This window comes from Cryptomeria japonica, chromosome 10 (genome assembly GCF_030272615.1).
Source record: "Cryptomeria japonica chromosome 10, Sugi_1.0, whole genome shotgun sequence".
NCBI lineage: Eukaryota > Viridiplantae > Streptophyta > Pinopsida > Cupressales > Cupressaceae > Cryptomeria > Cryptomeria japonica.
Window position 1 is genome coordinate 174,425,722 of NC_081414.1, and position 15,286 is coordinate 174,441,007.

General features: G+C 35.1%; 1 long non-coding RNA gene across 1 annotated transcript in view; it reads left to right on the forward strand.

Moving 5' to 3' along the window:
- LOC131859669 (uncharacterized) overlaps nucleotides 1-15,286 on the forward strand; it is an 83,575-nt gene that overhangs the window by 44,441 nt on the left and 23,848 nt on the right. The window lies entirely within an intron of this gene.

The following is a 15,286-nucleotide window of genomic DNA, read 5'->3' on the forward strand; positions in this document are numbered from 1 at the left end:
CAAAATGGCCATTATTCAATGTATTACTCTGCCTATAATATTTTGAGCCGTATTCAATTAAACAAATGAAAATAGCTTAATATTATTGAGCATGGAATCTTGTAAATTAGAAATAGAAAAAGCACCAACCAAAACTGTACTTTTTCCTCATATAATTCTTATGAATAAACGATTTTCTTCCATTCATGAGAGGATGGCGTTCTTGTAATGAGCACATTAGAATAAAAATACATTAATTAACTGACAACTGGGACTTGTTTATTTGCCCTTGTACATCCCTTTCAAAACTCCATCATGCCATAAGTATCTTTAGAGGCATCCTTATGTCAACATTTGATTTCTTTAAAAGTACTCAAACGTCCTTACTATCTTGATCAAGTATCTTTAGAAGCATCCTTATGTCAACATTTGATTTCTTTAATAGTAGTCAAACCTCCTTACTATGTAAAGGACTGAAAACAAACAAAATAGAGATGTACGTTACGATGACTGTAAGACTTATGTCAACGTGAGACACTTAAGACCTATATGAACGTGATTAGCATTATTTAAATGAGATGTTTCATGATAAAAATTTATTGATACTAAATTATGCAGGAAGATGTCTTTAAATTCAAGTCTTATATCAAGATTTGCGGTACATGGGCTAATGAAATTATAGCCCTTATGAACTCAAATGGATTTGGATTGGTCATGGCTAAGGTAATGGATAAAGTAAGTCTTAGTGATAGATATAGGCTTAAGTTCAGATCAAATGAGCTAAGTTTAGTGCTAAGATAATACATTTATAACGATTAAATTGTAAAGTGAACACTTTAATCAATTGCATTATTCTTCATATTGGCATGTGTGGAAATGTATATGATCAAACATGTCAAGAAGTAAAAAAAATAAAAATAAGAAGTCATGGAATGGAGATAGTTTTTGGATTGTTAATTATATTTTAAATATGGGTCAAGCATGTGATCCCTTTGTTCTTGATGTGCAATTTGAATATATTGAACATGCAATGCAATGCAACTAAAATAATAACACCAACCTATTAAATATTGTACATAAAATAAGAATAAAATTATTAATAATATGTTCGACATTGAAATTTTTGCACTAAAAATGAGATCTCATAAATTGAGGATGAAATATAAATCAAGATGAAATAAAAATGTAGCAAAAAACTAACCATAATATGTAGGGAAGTTCAGGTCTTAACATCTGGACAATTGAAGTGAGATCAAGAGTTAATATGAGATCTTTACAACCATAAATAAGTCACTCTGAATTCTAAAACTTTTCTTTAAATTCATGTCAATTCCAATTACAAATGAACCTACAATATCTTCAATAATTAGATAGACACTCTAAGGGTTTGTTAGTTTTAGGATATCATAAGATATGACATAGCATAACAAGATAACAAGAGATATTTGATTATAAACAAATGTGTTTGTTCCTAAACCTTTACATAAGCACCTAATCCACTTGAAATGAAGCCACAACTTAGAATAAATATGAGAACAAAAATATATGTAAGCAACATAACTGATCTTGAGTATGTATGCAAATGAATATATTAAGGAAGTTATTTAAATATATAAATACTAATAATAAATAACCACAATTCACTGAATACCATATGCAAGAGGAAAAGATCGTTAAAATAGATTATAGTGAATTATCATGTAATGCATTGAATAGTTCACAATGCATTATGATGGAAGACTTCAATCATCCATGACATGCCTTGAAAATATTTTACAATACATTTTCATGACATCATTCATAATTTAATCCTATTACAATCATGAGAACACATGGTAAATTGTAACTAGTAACTAGGTTCAATAAAACACACCAAAATATTGGGTATTTGTGCATGTAAATGGAGGCCAAAAGGGTATTAAAAGTGATGCATTTTTCTTTAAATGTACACACATATAAACATGAATTAGTAGATACAAATGCTGAACTTTTTAATATGTGAAGATAGAGTAAAATTAGAGTTCTTAGTACCTATTTTTTAAGCTAATATTATTTATTAAACGGTCGGGATTAAGAAAATAAAATCCTATCTAACAAAGTGGTCCTTCTTTTGTAGGAGAAAAGGCATAGAACTAGGTGTGATACCCCATAGAAAGGTATGGTTAGAATGTGATTCTCTAAACATTAGTAATTGTTTAAGGGGTGTTCAACTCCTAGTTGGATAATTAAAAGTATGATCCTTGATTTCATTGATATCTTAACTCTTTTAAAATATCCATGTCTTTTGTGAGGCTAGTAAGGTCGCTAATGGCTTTGCTAATATTGGTGTCAAGCAAAATGATGTTGTTTGGTGGGGGTCTTATGATCGTATCCCCATGGAAATTAAGCATCTAATGACCAATGATTTTAGATTGTGTTAAGAATATGGATTTCTTGGTAATGATGGTTCATTACTCTTGGCTCATGTGGATGAAATGGATGAGATGTTTTCTCCCCATTATGGGTGGAAAAGGTAGATATTTTAATTTCAAGTTTCCTTGCCTTGAGGTGTTTTCAAACCTAGTTTTTGCCTACCTTTTGGGATCTTGTTTTTTTTTTTCTATTTTGTTATGTGATCTCCATTATCTACAACAAAGCTATGGTAGGAGAAATAAATAAAGTAGATCCTTCCTCCTATGAAAAATGGCAGAACAAACAACATATTTGGGATAAACTTCTGGCAGACGGTATTACCCCCTACTAAGTGAGACTTCATGACCGTGATCCTTTGGTGACCAATGCCTTTAGGATGGTTGGGACAATGGAATTATTTGGGCTTACAAGGTTGAAAACTGTATCACAGAAGACCTCATTACAAAAATAACAAGAATGTTAGTGGAGGGCAAGAAATCCTATAGAGATCAAAAGGCGTTTAAGGAGGAGGTTAATGTCTTCTTCAAGGGTACTGATTGGAATAGGGTTAAGAGGACTATTGATGGGGGTTATGAATGGATTTCCATCAAGCCCCTTTGGGCCAATGTTCTAGAGGTGATCATGAGGTATCTAACCTTTGATGGTCATTTTACTATCTTGTTTAGCTCCCACTTCATGATTTTGAACCATTTTGGGAATGATAGATGGATTTCCTTTCCTTTCTATCTATTTTATTTTCTTAGCCATGGGATTATTTCTCATATAAAGGACCCCTATTCCCAAGTCCTTCATGAAGGCCTCATTCTCCTTCTCATGGAGCATGTTAAAGCCTTGGCCATTCAAACTAAACCCTTTGAATCCAATCACAAATTTCAGTTTGGCCATAATGTTTGCCAACATTTTTTTATTTTTCCACTAACTCTGAGGTTGCCCCTTCTGATGATGATTCTTTCTTTGATATTGGAAATCGTAAACACCCTAGGAAGGAAAAGCCTTCTCCTATGTGGTCTCATAGGTCTAAAACTAAAAATAAAGACTTTGAGTATATGCCTTTGAAGGAGTATGTTCTTGAATCCCACCCCCTAGCTCTACTTTGAAGGGGAAAACCCTAGTGGGTGAATTGTCTAAATCTTTTAAATTTAAATGGTGAAAGATAAGAAAAAGTGGTTGAATTTATCTCATTCAAGCATTGGGGATTAAAAATTGTCTAGTGCTATCAATGTTAAGATGCCCTTGGAAAACTTAAATGTTGAAAGAAAATTGTTGAGATGGTAGGGGACAAGTTCGCCTATAGGAATGGATAAAAGATTCTCTACCATGTGGTTATGGGATATGTTTATGGTGATCAAGAATATGATGGAAGGATCGGTTAATCTATTTAAATGGATCATGTTGGAAATTAATTTGCTCAAGTATAGAGTTAATTCCCTTTATGAAAAAATGGAACAGGGAAAGTTAACTGTGAACAAGCCCTTGCATGTGGATAATATAGATAAAATCATCAGCCTTATTCAAAATGTGGCCAAGGATGTGAAAAATAAAAAGTTTGATCATGAGGAAAAGATCAGGTGTCTAGAATTTACCATTGACAAAATTCATGATAAGATTAGGGTTGTAGTAGCTATGAGCAGAATTGCTATGCAAAATAGCTCAAAAGGCCTTTGACAATTTAATGAGAAGGTGAAGATCCTCAAATATTTTTCTAAGGGTAATTCAAACTCCCTCTTTGCTGCTGTCAAGGATGATGGAAAGAATGTTGCTATTGTTCATCATGGAATGGATTTTAAATCTATTCTTGGCCCCTTTACCAAAACACACATTTGTAAAAAAGGTAAGAATGAACCCGTGTGGGTTTTTCATGATGTTCAAAACATCAATGTTAATATTATTAACAAGAATGCCAAAGTCGCAAAGATATTGAAAAATATTTAGTATCCTATTAGGTTTGTGCACCTTTCCTTGTCTCTTCTATTTTATTGTTGGCCAATTGTTGGCTTTTATCTAGTCTTTCTTGGTTTTGGCTATTTGTTTTGTTAAGGCTTTCAGGTCCCCTTCAGAACCAATTTTACTCTAATAAAAAATGTCATATGATTTATGTTATGTTTTTGATTAAGGGAAAAAAATGGGTTCAAAACCCTGAACATGGATTTTGTAGGCACCCAAAACCCAATAAAAGAATGTTGTAATAAGATAATACATAGTCTAATTGTAGCTTACCAACATCCAAAAATTATAAAATAGACATCAAAGAGCTAGTTGAACAACTAAAAGGTTGAAGCAATCACACATGAGAGCTCAAAGATGCATAAACATAGGGTTTTGCAAGGCTTATAAAACCTTAACCATGGGTTTTAGTAAGACTCCCATAACCTTAATGCTCAAAGAAATATAGATATAATATAAATAAAATATTTACCTAGGTGATAAGGTTTTGAAAAGGCTCCCATAACCTTCAAAGTAAGGGGAACAACTGATCCTCCCAAGTAGCCAAGAGCCTAAATAAAAGAAACAACTTAGGGTTTTGACATGTCCCAAATCCATCACTATAGATTTTAGAATGGTTCCCATAACAATGAAGAAAAAGACCACAATAGTCCCCTTAAAGAAAATAATGGTTCCCATAACCATCAGGAAAAACAACACAATAGTGCACTTATAGGAAATCCTTAGCTCTTCTAAGCCCATCTAAACCTTAATAAAAGGATCCCCCACCTCAATAGGGACAACAAAGAAAGGAACTAACAATAAGAAGAGTCAAACCCAAGCCACCCCTATGCCCAAATAGCCAATGACCAGAAATAAATAAACAATAGACCCCTCAATGTAACTTCTAACCTCACCCTCCAAGACATTTTTCTCCTCTAAAGAGGATGCCTCCACCTCTATAGGATCAGAAAGAGATGAAGAAATAACAATAGAAAACCAATCCCTGTCCAAACCCGTAGGAATATTCCCTACCTCTTTATGGAAAAACACCACTTCCATAAGAGTAGCATGAACAAGGACCAAGAATAGAACATCACAAGCCCACAAGTGAAAATTTTTAGGTTGAAACCTCTGAGCTCCAGCAAAAGTCATTGTGGTGGCCGGAAAAGCGAGATCGGGTGACTAGGACCTAATCCCACTTTTGCCAACACATTGGGAATACGAAAGAGCCTAGGGAGATAGATCACTTTGGATAATTCTTGTGAAAAAGAGAGAGACAAGGATTATCTTTTAGGGTTTCTATTCCTCTTGTTGCAAATGATGAGAAAAACTAGGGTTTGATTGATCAAGTAGACTAGGAGATGAAGAATGAAGCATAAATGAACTTGAAATTGCAAAAAATTGCAGATTTGAAATTGAGATTTTGAAAGCATGAAAGGGGGAGGATTTTGGATGTGTACCCAATGATGCAAATTGAGCCAAACTGATCGGGACCAGGGTGCCATGCCACTATCCTATTTTTGCATACAGGAGGCTGCAACTAAAAGATTGCAAATCTAGTGACCTGAAGCTACAACCTATCAAATTTCACTACAAAGTGGAGGGACCATGGCACCATGCCCCTGCCCCAGGAATACTAGGGCGGATTTGATGATTCTAGGTGGTTCTGATGCCTTTTCCTGAGCTGAAAGTCCTTCCAAGTACCTGTTGCTGCACCTGCAACTGAAAAGGGAAGGTTTGGATGGCTATATAGGGTTTTTACTTAGTCAAACCCCTTGTGTGGGTGATTTCAACCTCCACAAATAGTCGATAATGTACTAAAAAACTGTGTGCTAGAAACTTATGTATGCAAGATCCTAAAATGAATGCAAATAATCTAGAGCAACCCTAAAGACTAAACCCTAAATTCTTGTAATTGACAAAGTAAATGTTCTAAATCAGTGATGCAAACTGATCTAAAGAATGAATGTAAATATGAAAGTTGATGTAAAGAAGCTCATACAAAGACATGAAAATAACATGAAATCATATCAATCCCCAAGAAAGAGATATTGCCACTAGATCTCCTATTACTCTTCAATGTCTTCAGGGCTCCTAATTTATGATGAATACTTGATGAAATCTTGTTGAATTTTGTTGAAGACTCCAAATAGGCTTCTCTTTCACTACATAGAAGGCTCCTTATGCTTGCTCCAGTAGCTTTTAGCTAGATTCGATCAGATAGATCTTAGTTGTCTTCAAATGAAGAAAGGGAGCTCTTATGTATGAAACCCTAGATCTTAATTTTGACTTAATTCCACCTTTAGGCTGACCTAGGAATTGAATTTCCTGCCAATCTTTTGGGGTTAAGCATTATAATATCGTAGAATTGTGCTCCCAAAATTTTGAGAAAAAAGTCGAGGACCATGTGCACTCCCGCCATGGTTAGACCAGCTTTTCACCAAATTTTCAAGGTCGTTAGATATGATGATATTAGAGTGAATCCCAAAGTTAAATCTGATTTTGAGGTGTTTTGATATGCGAAATCAAGCCTTAAAGGTCAAAATAGGACATAATTAGGGTTTATGATTAAATAATTTATTGGAGGAATAAAATAAAAAGGTGCACACTTAGGGTAAAGGGCCCAATTTTATGATGTATGAGGTGGGGAAATAGGACATTAGATTTAATTAAATTAATTAACTAAATTCTTAAAAGGAAATTAGAAATGCAAGATGCAAGACACACTAAGGCAGGTGCTAACCTAAGTGTGAAATTGTACCACTCAAGCAAGGGTGTAAAATTTATGACACTACATTTAGCCCCCACTTTAGTGGTCTTTAGAAAGAGAGAAGTTTATAGGAGAAGAATAGGCCAGTAAGTCATACTTTTCTTGTACACAAAAAATCTTAGGAGAAGGATAAGTGTGATTCATTAGAGCCTTATTCCTAGAATAAGGGATTGTATAATGAGTAGAAGATAAAGTCTCATAAGTGGGGTTAGAAATATCTCGAGGAGATTCACAAAGAGATTTGTTCATAACCAAGATTTCCTTATGAGGGGGATAAGTGTTGAAAGAAGTAGGAGATGATTTAATTGAGGTGAGGTCGTCATCACTACTAAATATAGCATTCACATTGAGAGATGGTCTTTAGATTGTTTGGTAGGCTTAGAAAGATCATATCCAAGTCCAAATGAAGCTTCATGTGTGTTATGTTCTAAAGGAATTTTAATTCCTTGTTCATTTGCGCCACAACCATTTCCATCATAGCCACACTTAGCAAAAATGTGAAAACTAGGACCATAAAAAGATGCTGAATCAGAAAGAGATGGCAATGCCTCATAGGTCTCAGTGCTATATCAATTAGAGGAATGATTTGGAGAATTATTTGAATTAGAAGCAGCCACAAAGTGGTTACTTAGTTGTTTAGACAAAATGGGTTGCTCTTTAGGTTCCTCCTTAGATATCTCCTTCTCATTCTTAGATCCTTTCCAAGATACTCTATACTCTCCTATAATAGTAGGGGTAAGTTCTAGAAATCCCCAATCATCATTAGCCTCTAGAGAAGTATTATGTATGTTGGCTACACTACTACATGCTTAATTAGCCTCCTCAATTTTCATTTTAAGGGCTCCTTGGGAGCACCTAATTTCTTCCCCCTCCAATTTTGTCCCAGTCATCTTAAGCTTAACTTCTAGGTCATTGATCCTCTCGTTCACCTTGTCCCAATTCTATGTTAGCCCACTAAAATAATTAGAAGCCCTCCAAACTTTGTCCTCGTGCACACCCTCAATCCATGTGTTTGGCCCAGCTTTGGCCTTGTTAGGATTATTGACAATATCAAAGATACTGAGAGGAGGGGGGGGGGGGGGGTGAATCAATATCTAACCGGTTAGCAGAATATTTTACCTTATTAAGAACATTGCATCTCAAAATAGTGTACCGATAAATGAGAATTAATGCAGTAAATAAGAATAACAGAGACAACATAAAGAACGCACCATAACACAAGATATTTAGCGAGGAAACTCGGTGTGGGAAAAACCTTGGTGGGACTTGTGACCCACAATATTCACTCACTCGCCAATGAATAAATATTACTTACAATGAGGGGCTTGCACTTGCAGGAAGGCCAATTGCCTAGAGCTCACTGCTGAATAAGAGTCACACTAACTTTAAAAGTGGATTATGAAATCCAATACAATGTACTACTTCAAAATAGTATCTTCACATGTTGGATCCAGTACCAGTTCAAGCTTATTTCATTACCAAAACCTTCGCTGTCAACTATATCACCTTATACAAAAATATTATCCATATGTTCTCTCCATGCATACTGAATGACCTATAAGATCTCATACATATATATGAGTCTTTTAAAATATGCCATGTCGGCTTTACAAAAGATAATTACATTAAAATACAATAAATAAAAGTTTATTCCCTGTCGGCTGGGGTGTCGGTATGCATTATTACCACTGCCAGTGAAGTGTCTGCCGGTGTATGTAGATGTCTATTGCCGGTGTCGGTAACTACTGGTGGCTTATCAGATGAATACCAGAACATTTCCAGATGGTTTCCATAAATGACAACATCATCTATTCTCATAAGAGTGTAGAATGCCAACAATCTCTCCCTTTGGCATTGATGGCAACACTCATGAGAAAAATCCAAAAACTATTCCAAAACTGAAGTCCAAAAAGTTACCAAAAATATGTGCTCCCCCTAAGCAAATGATCTCCTCAAAATAAGTATTTTTCTCTCTCCACTACTCTCCCTTTGACATCAATGACAAAGGTTGTCAAAAATAGTCAAATGAGTGTAAAAATGTCACCTCAAAGTTTGTAACTAGTTGGTTACAATCTAGAATATATCTACCAAAACCAAATTTAGACTCTGCATGAATCTATTGCTATCATTCAAGGTTACCTCAGTCTATTGGATTGTGTCAGTGAGATGATGCATGTGCTCTTCTGGTGATCGTTCTCCTTGAAGTAATGCCTTAGAGATTTCATTTCTCAGAGAGATTAGATTGTCCAACTTAGGACCAAGTTTGTATTTAAGTTCTCTAGCATTAGCCTTAATCCTTGCCTTTTCTTTCTCAAATTTCTCTAATTTCTCCTCAAAACCTGCTCAATAACTGATAGAGATTCAGATGAACCAATTATGTTATCAGCTATGTCATCTATTTCTTTCTATACTCTGTTGATCTCCTTTTCAATGTCCTTTATCAACAGACGTGGTTTGCATGTTTCGCTATACAACTCTTTGTATTCCAAAATTGTAGTGTTCAGTGCCGGTAATAGTGTATTCATGTGTTTTGTGCGTTTCTTTATTGTGTCTTCAAAGAATTTATCATTCTCCTTTTCAACTTTCTCTTTGAAGGTGTCCTCATTCACCTTGTCAACCGTTATTACATTGTCAGCAATGAATTTGGATAATGTGTCCAATTTACCTAAAGAATCCTCTACATGATCTATGTTACATTTTGGTGCAATCAACTTAAGAATTGATATGGTGTCATCAATTGCCTTGTAAGCCAATGCACTATAGTCAGTTATCTTCTTGATTGAATCTAGGAGTACCTCTGTTACATTAGTAGGTCTGAATTCACTTGATGAAGTGTCAGATGTCTGACCAATTACCTTTATTACCTTTGCGCTTCCAACATTTGTAACCATTTTGCTTGTGTTTACCTCTGGTGGATTAGTCTGAGTTTGCATTTCAACCTGTAAAGGTTTGTTTGATGGTTTGGCTGCGTCAGTGATTACTAGTTTCTTTACCTCAATATGTACCTCTGCCTCTATAGGTTTCTTAGTTGTCGGTATCTCTGTCTCAATAGGTTTCTCTGTGCCAGCATCTATACCTTCAGAATTCTTCCCAATATCCAATGGCTTCTCTATTTGTAATGATTTCTCTATTGGTAATGATTTCTCTATTGGGATCTCAACCTCAAAAGTCTCTATTGGTTTCTTAGCAATGTTGCCACTGTCAACATTATCATCCTTAACCTCTGTAGTGTCCTTATCCACAACAATATTCACTTCCTAAGTATCCACATTCATGATGAATAGTATTTTAGATTCATGATTAGTGTCATCATATGTGATACCTTCACTATCAGTAACCGGTGGATCATCAGTACATACTGGTGCAGTATCCAAAGGTGGCAATAAATTGTCAGTGATCTTGATGTTTGGAATACCACCAATTTTACCTTTCCCCTTGTCCTTATCCTTCTGATACACTTTGAATGTTTTCTTTGGCCGGTTCATTTCCTCTTGTTTTTCTTTTTCCACAAAAAATATATCCCATTTATCAGCAGTCTCCTCTGCAATCTCATTTACTCTACCTACCATCAAACTTACTTATCGGTGACCACTGACAAAAACGGATCTGTTAGCCTCACAAATCAAATTATCAATTTCCTCTTTTGAGTTTACTGGATGTACAGCTAGAAGTTTTTCAACTTTTAGTTTCTTATCCAATTCCATCACTGCAATCCTTTTTGTAGATCTAATCTTCTATATAGTTCATTAGGTAAATCATCCACTACTTCAATTAAAACTTTCCTATATATATCCAAGTGTAAGATAATACTATTCTCAATACTTTCCTTGTTAGAATCATTAAATGAATTGTGCAGTTTACTCACATTAGCTAAATTTCAATCACCAGTTATTTCATTTAACAAATTATCTAATGAGGGTGTGACCGGTTTTTGTTTCTTCTTGGGAGTTAGTTTCTTAGCCAGTTCCCTTACTGCCTGTTGTTTCTTCCTCTAGGTCCTTATTCTTTTGGGTGAAGGAGAGGGTATCGGTGAAGGTTTTCTCTTCCTCTCAACTCTTTTGAATTGAGCTGGTTTCTCACTTTCAAAAGATATGCCAACCGATGAAATGTGTGGCTCTTGTTGTAGTCCTTCCAGCTCACTAGCCGTTATCCCAGTAAAGTTCATAACATTTTCTTTGATTTCTTGTACTTTCTTTGATGCATCCCTAATATAATTTTCTCTTTTCTTCCTTTGCTTCATTGTTTTCACACCACTCTCAATAGTTTTAGCACTACTAAAAACTTGTTTTGTTGGTTCTCTTGGTGCATCTAACAAAGCTTTTGCATAAGTCTCAATAATGTTGAGATCTACCTCATAACCCATTTCAGTTACCTAGATAGTTCGAGGAAGTACAACTTTCATCCATGTCACATCCTTCTTGATGACAAAACAAATTTCTTTGTCATATTTGTCCACTACACTCTGCAGTAGTCTTTCTCTAGTTTTCATTTTAGCTTGAAAAGCTTTAAAGTATTCAGTTATGTTGTTGTCTTTTGTAGTTCGCATGCTAGTAAAATCTTCCTGTAATTGTTTTCCTATCGGTATGTCATATCCAAAGTCTTTCGGTCTTGTACCGGGGATTTCCTTGGTGAAATACAACATTAAGCATACTAAAAGATTACCAAAGTGAAATGTCCCTTTCTTATCTCCTTTAATCTTTTTCAAATTATCAATGAGTTCATCATTCAGCCATTCACACACATCTATCATTGCATTGTTGTTGACCATTTCATAAGCACTATTAATGCAAAGACTAGAAACTGAATTAAGCATGTTTGCATATGTAGTCTTGTAACCTAACACCATACTTATGAATCTCACATTGATGTCTTTGATATCATTCACTCTTAGTGATCTACTGTCTGATGTTGCTCCTGTTAGGGTAATTACTTTGTTGTTAGGAACTTTCTTTATTTTGTCAAGTCTGCTGCCAGTTGAGGGTAAGCCAGTTACTGCCCTAATTGCTTGTCGGGTAAATTTACAGACATAATCCAATCATAGAAATTATCCATGTTCTCTACTTAGGACAATTCTCACTACTTCTTCCGAAAATTCAACGATATTCAGTATTTCAACAAAACCTAAAGTCTCCACAATCTTGTGTTTAGGTTTAACAGTGTCATTTTCATCACAAATTACCGTTCTAAATTCTTTAAACAATTCCTTAGAACCTAATTCTTCAATGTTGCAATGTATGTATATCCTAGGGTCTTCAGCAAATGCTACACCTTTAGGAATTTTTTAAAATGCCCCTATGGAATCATCTTGCTTAGCTACTTTGAGAATTATTTTAAACACAGACCTAGGGCATTTTAAATTTTCCACAATAGTAGGGTTCACAATAAACTCGGGAGCAGAAGAAGAAGCCATTGAAAAATACCTTTAGCTATCTGAAAATATATTAATGCTTGAAAGAAATCGCTTCACACCTTCGCCTTGAATGCCTTATCTCTTTTTTTTGCACTCTCTACTAATTTGAATGCTTGGTGAATAAAAAATGAGGGAAATCCAATGATTTATAATGACTTTTCTCTCAACAACCACATTAAATACTCGTCGATTAAGTGAAAACTTAACACATCTTCCGGTAGAGAAGAAATCTTATCTTCTTACCATCAACCGAGGGTAATCTATATGATATTCAATTTGTTGCAATACCCCCAAAGGGTTACTTCTCAATTGGATGAAGAATCTCCTGCCGGTGGAGGGTTACTTTGTTCTACCGGTGAAGAAATAGTCTCATCAACATTCTCATCTATCTTCCTAATCCATTTTTAAAAAAATTCTTGCTTTACCTCATCTACCTTTTCTTTCCCTTTCAAACTAGATCCTTTATTATTTGTCGGTGAAGTCTTACTTCTATAGAATTTTGCAATATGTCTAATCTTGTTACAAGCATAACAAGTTACATTATTCTTCTGAATAGCCTTTCCATATCCTATGTCGGGGTTTATGTTGTGCATTGATTAGATAAGTGTCCATATCTTCCACAAACATAGCATCTCACATTCATTTTGTAGTTTTCTAAATTATGACCAACTTTGTTGCATTTGGAACATTGACTGGTGGGTGTATTAATGTTCTGATTGTTTCTAGATCTACACTGATTTTCTCTATGATCATACTTGTTATAGTTAAAGCATTTCCCATTAAATTTATAAGCACTAGGTTGTCTTACTGGTTTGCTATGATCATGATTATTTGCAGTACCAGAACTTTCTCCAACTTCAAATCCAAGTCCATTAGTATCTCAATTAGGTTTCTGACTTTTCAACATGTTAGCAAGTTCCTCTAAACTTTTCTTGAATTTCTCTTTGTGTTGATTTGCAGTAGTTAACTCATTTTCCAGAATTCCCTTTTGTCTCATAAGCTCAGTTTTATCATGTTGCATGTGAATCAGTTCTGTCTTCAGCATATCATTTTCATGACTGAGTCTTAGATTTTCATTTCTAGCATCATTGAGTCTCCTAGTCAAGTCTTCTTCATTCTTCTTCCTGTCTTCAATGTCTTTACAAAACCTCATAGTCATATCTTTCATTTCATTCTTCATAGTATTGTTTTCTTGTCTCAACTTGTTCAAAAGTTCATTAAGAGTTTCCTTTTCATCATCATATTTCTGTATCTTCTCATGAAGTTCTTTTCTTTTATTTTGAGCTATAGTAAGATTCTCCTGAACTCCTTGAATGAATTCCTGTGCAGTCCTCAGATCATCTTCAAGCTTGATATTCTTCAATTTCTGTGCATCATAATCTACAAGAGCTCTTTCCAATTGTTTTCTTAAGTTCTCCATCTGTACTGGTGTCAAAATCTTCCTCAAGTTGTTAGGCTTTTGAAAATAGAGGACCAGGCTCTGATACAAATTGTTAGGATTATTGACAGTCCCAAAGATACTGAGAGGAGGGGGGTGAATTTGTATCTAACCGGTTAGCAGAACATTTAACCTTATTAAGAACTTTGCATCTTAAAACAATGTACCAGTAAATGAGAATTAATGCAGTAAATAAGAATAACATAGACAACATAGAGAACACACCATAACACAAGATATTTAATGAGGAAACTTGGTGTGGGAAAAACCTCGGTGAGATTTGTGACCCATAATATTCACTCACTGCCCAATGAATAAATATTACTTACAATGAGGGGCCTGCACATGCAAGAAGGCCAATTGCCTAGAGCTCACTGCCCAATGAGAGTCACACTGACTACAAAAGTGGATTATGAAATCCAATACAATGTACTGCTTCAAAATAGCATCTTCATATACTAGATTAAGTACCGGTTAAAGCTTATTTCATTACCAAAACCTTCGTTGTCAACTATATCACCTTATACAAAAATATTATCCATATGTTCTCTCCATGCATATTGAATGACCTATAAGATCTGATAGATATATATGAGTCTTTTACAATATGCCATGTTGGCTTTACAAAAGATAATTACATTAAAATACAATAAACAAAAGTTTATTCCTTATCGATTGGGGTGCCTGTATGCATTATTGTCGTTGCCGGTGAAGTGTCCGTCGGTGTATGTAGATGTCTGCCTCCAACCTATGTATTTTATTTATTGCCACATTCATTTCCCCAAAAAACCATTTGAGCTATTCATCCTATCTTTGCACATCATTGTGAATGCCTTCACAATCTTAGTATAGACTATAATCAAGCTCAGAGGCTTAGTATTTGCAGAAGTGGAAGGGTTTGTGGGAGAAGGGGTTTGTGGGAGAAGGGGTAGGGTTAGCATCATCATTAACATTCTTGGCAAGGGACCAATCTGAGCTCGTAGTTTCAGAGGAGTGACAATGAGGTCAACATATAAGTTGGGGTCATAGGAAGACCCGATTTCAATAGTGGGGATCCCACTTGAGGGGGTTTGGTCCAAATGAAAATAATACAACCTACAGATAAGACATTATGAAGGGGGGGTTTATCTTTAGTAACAACCCTAGAAATAGATTGAGACAAGAAAGATAAAACCCAATAAGGAGAGTTCAATCTTACCCCATGGCCAGGTGGTTCAACATAGGGAAGAGCTGAAGGTGAGATCTTCTCTTCCTACCATCCAGAGTGAAGTATTTCACAAAGAGCATGGTAGCCTCCTTCCAAATACCGAAGAGCTCCTCTCTATTGTAACTACTTTGGAATTTAGAGACC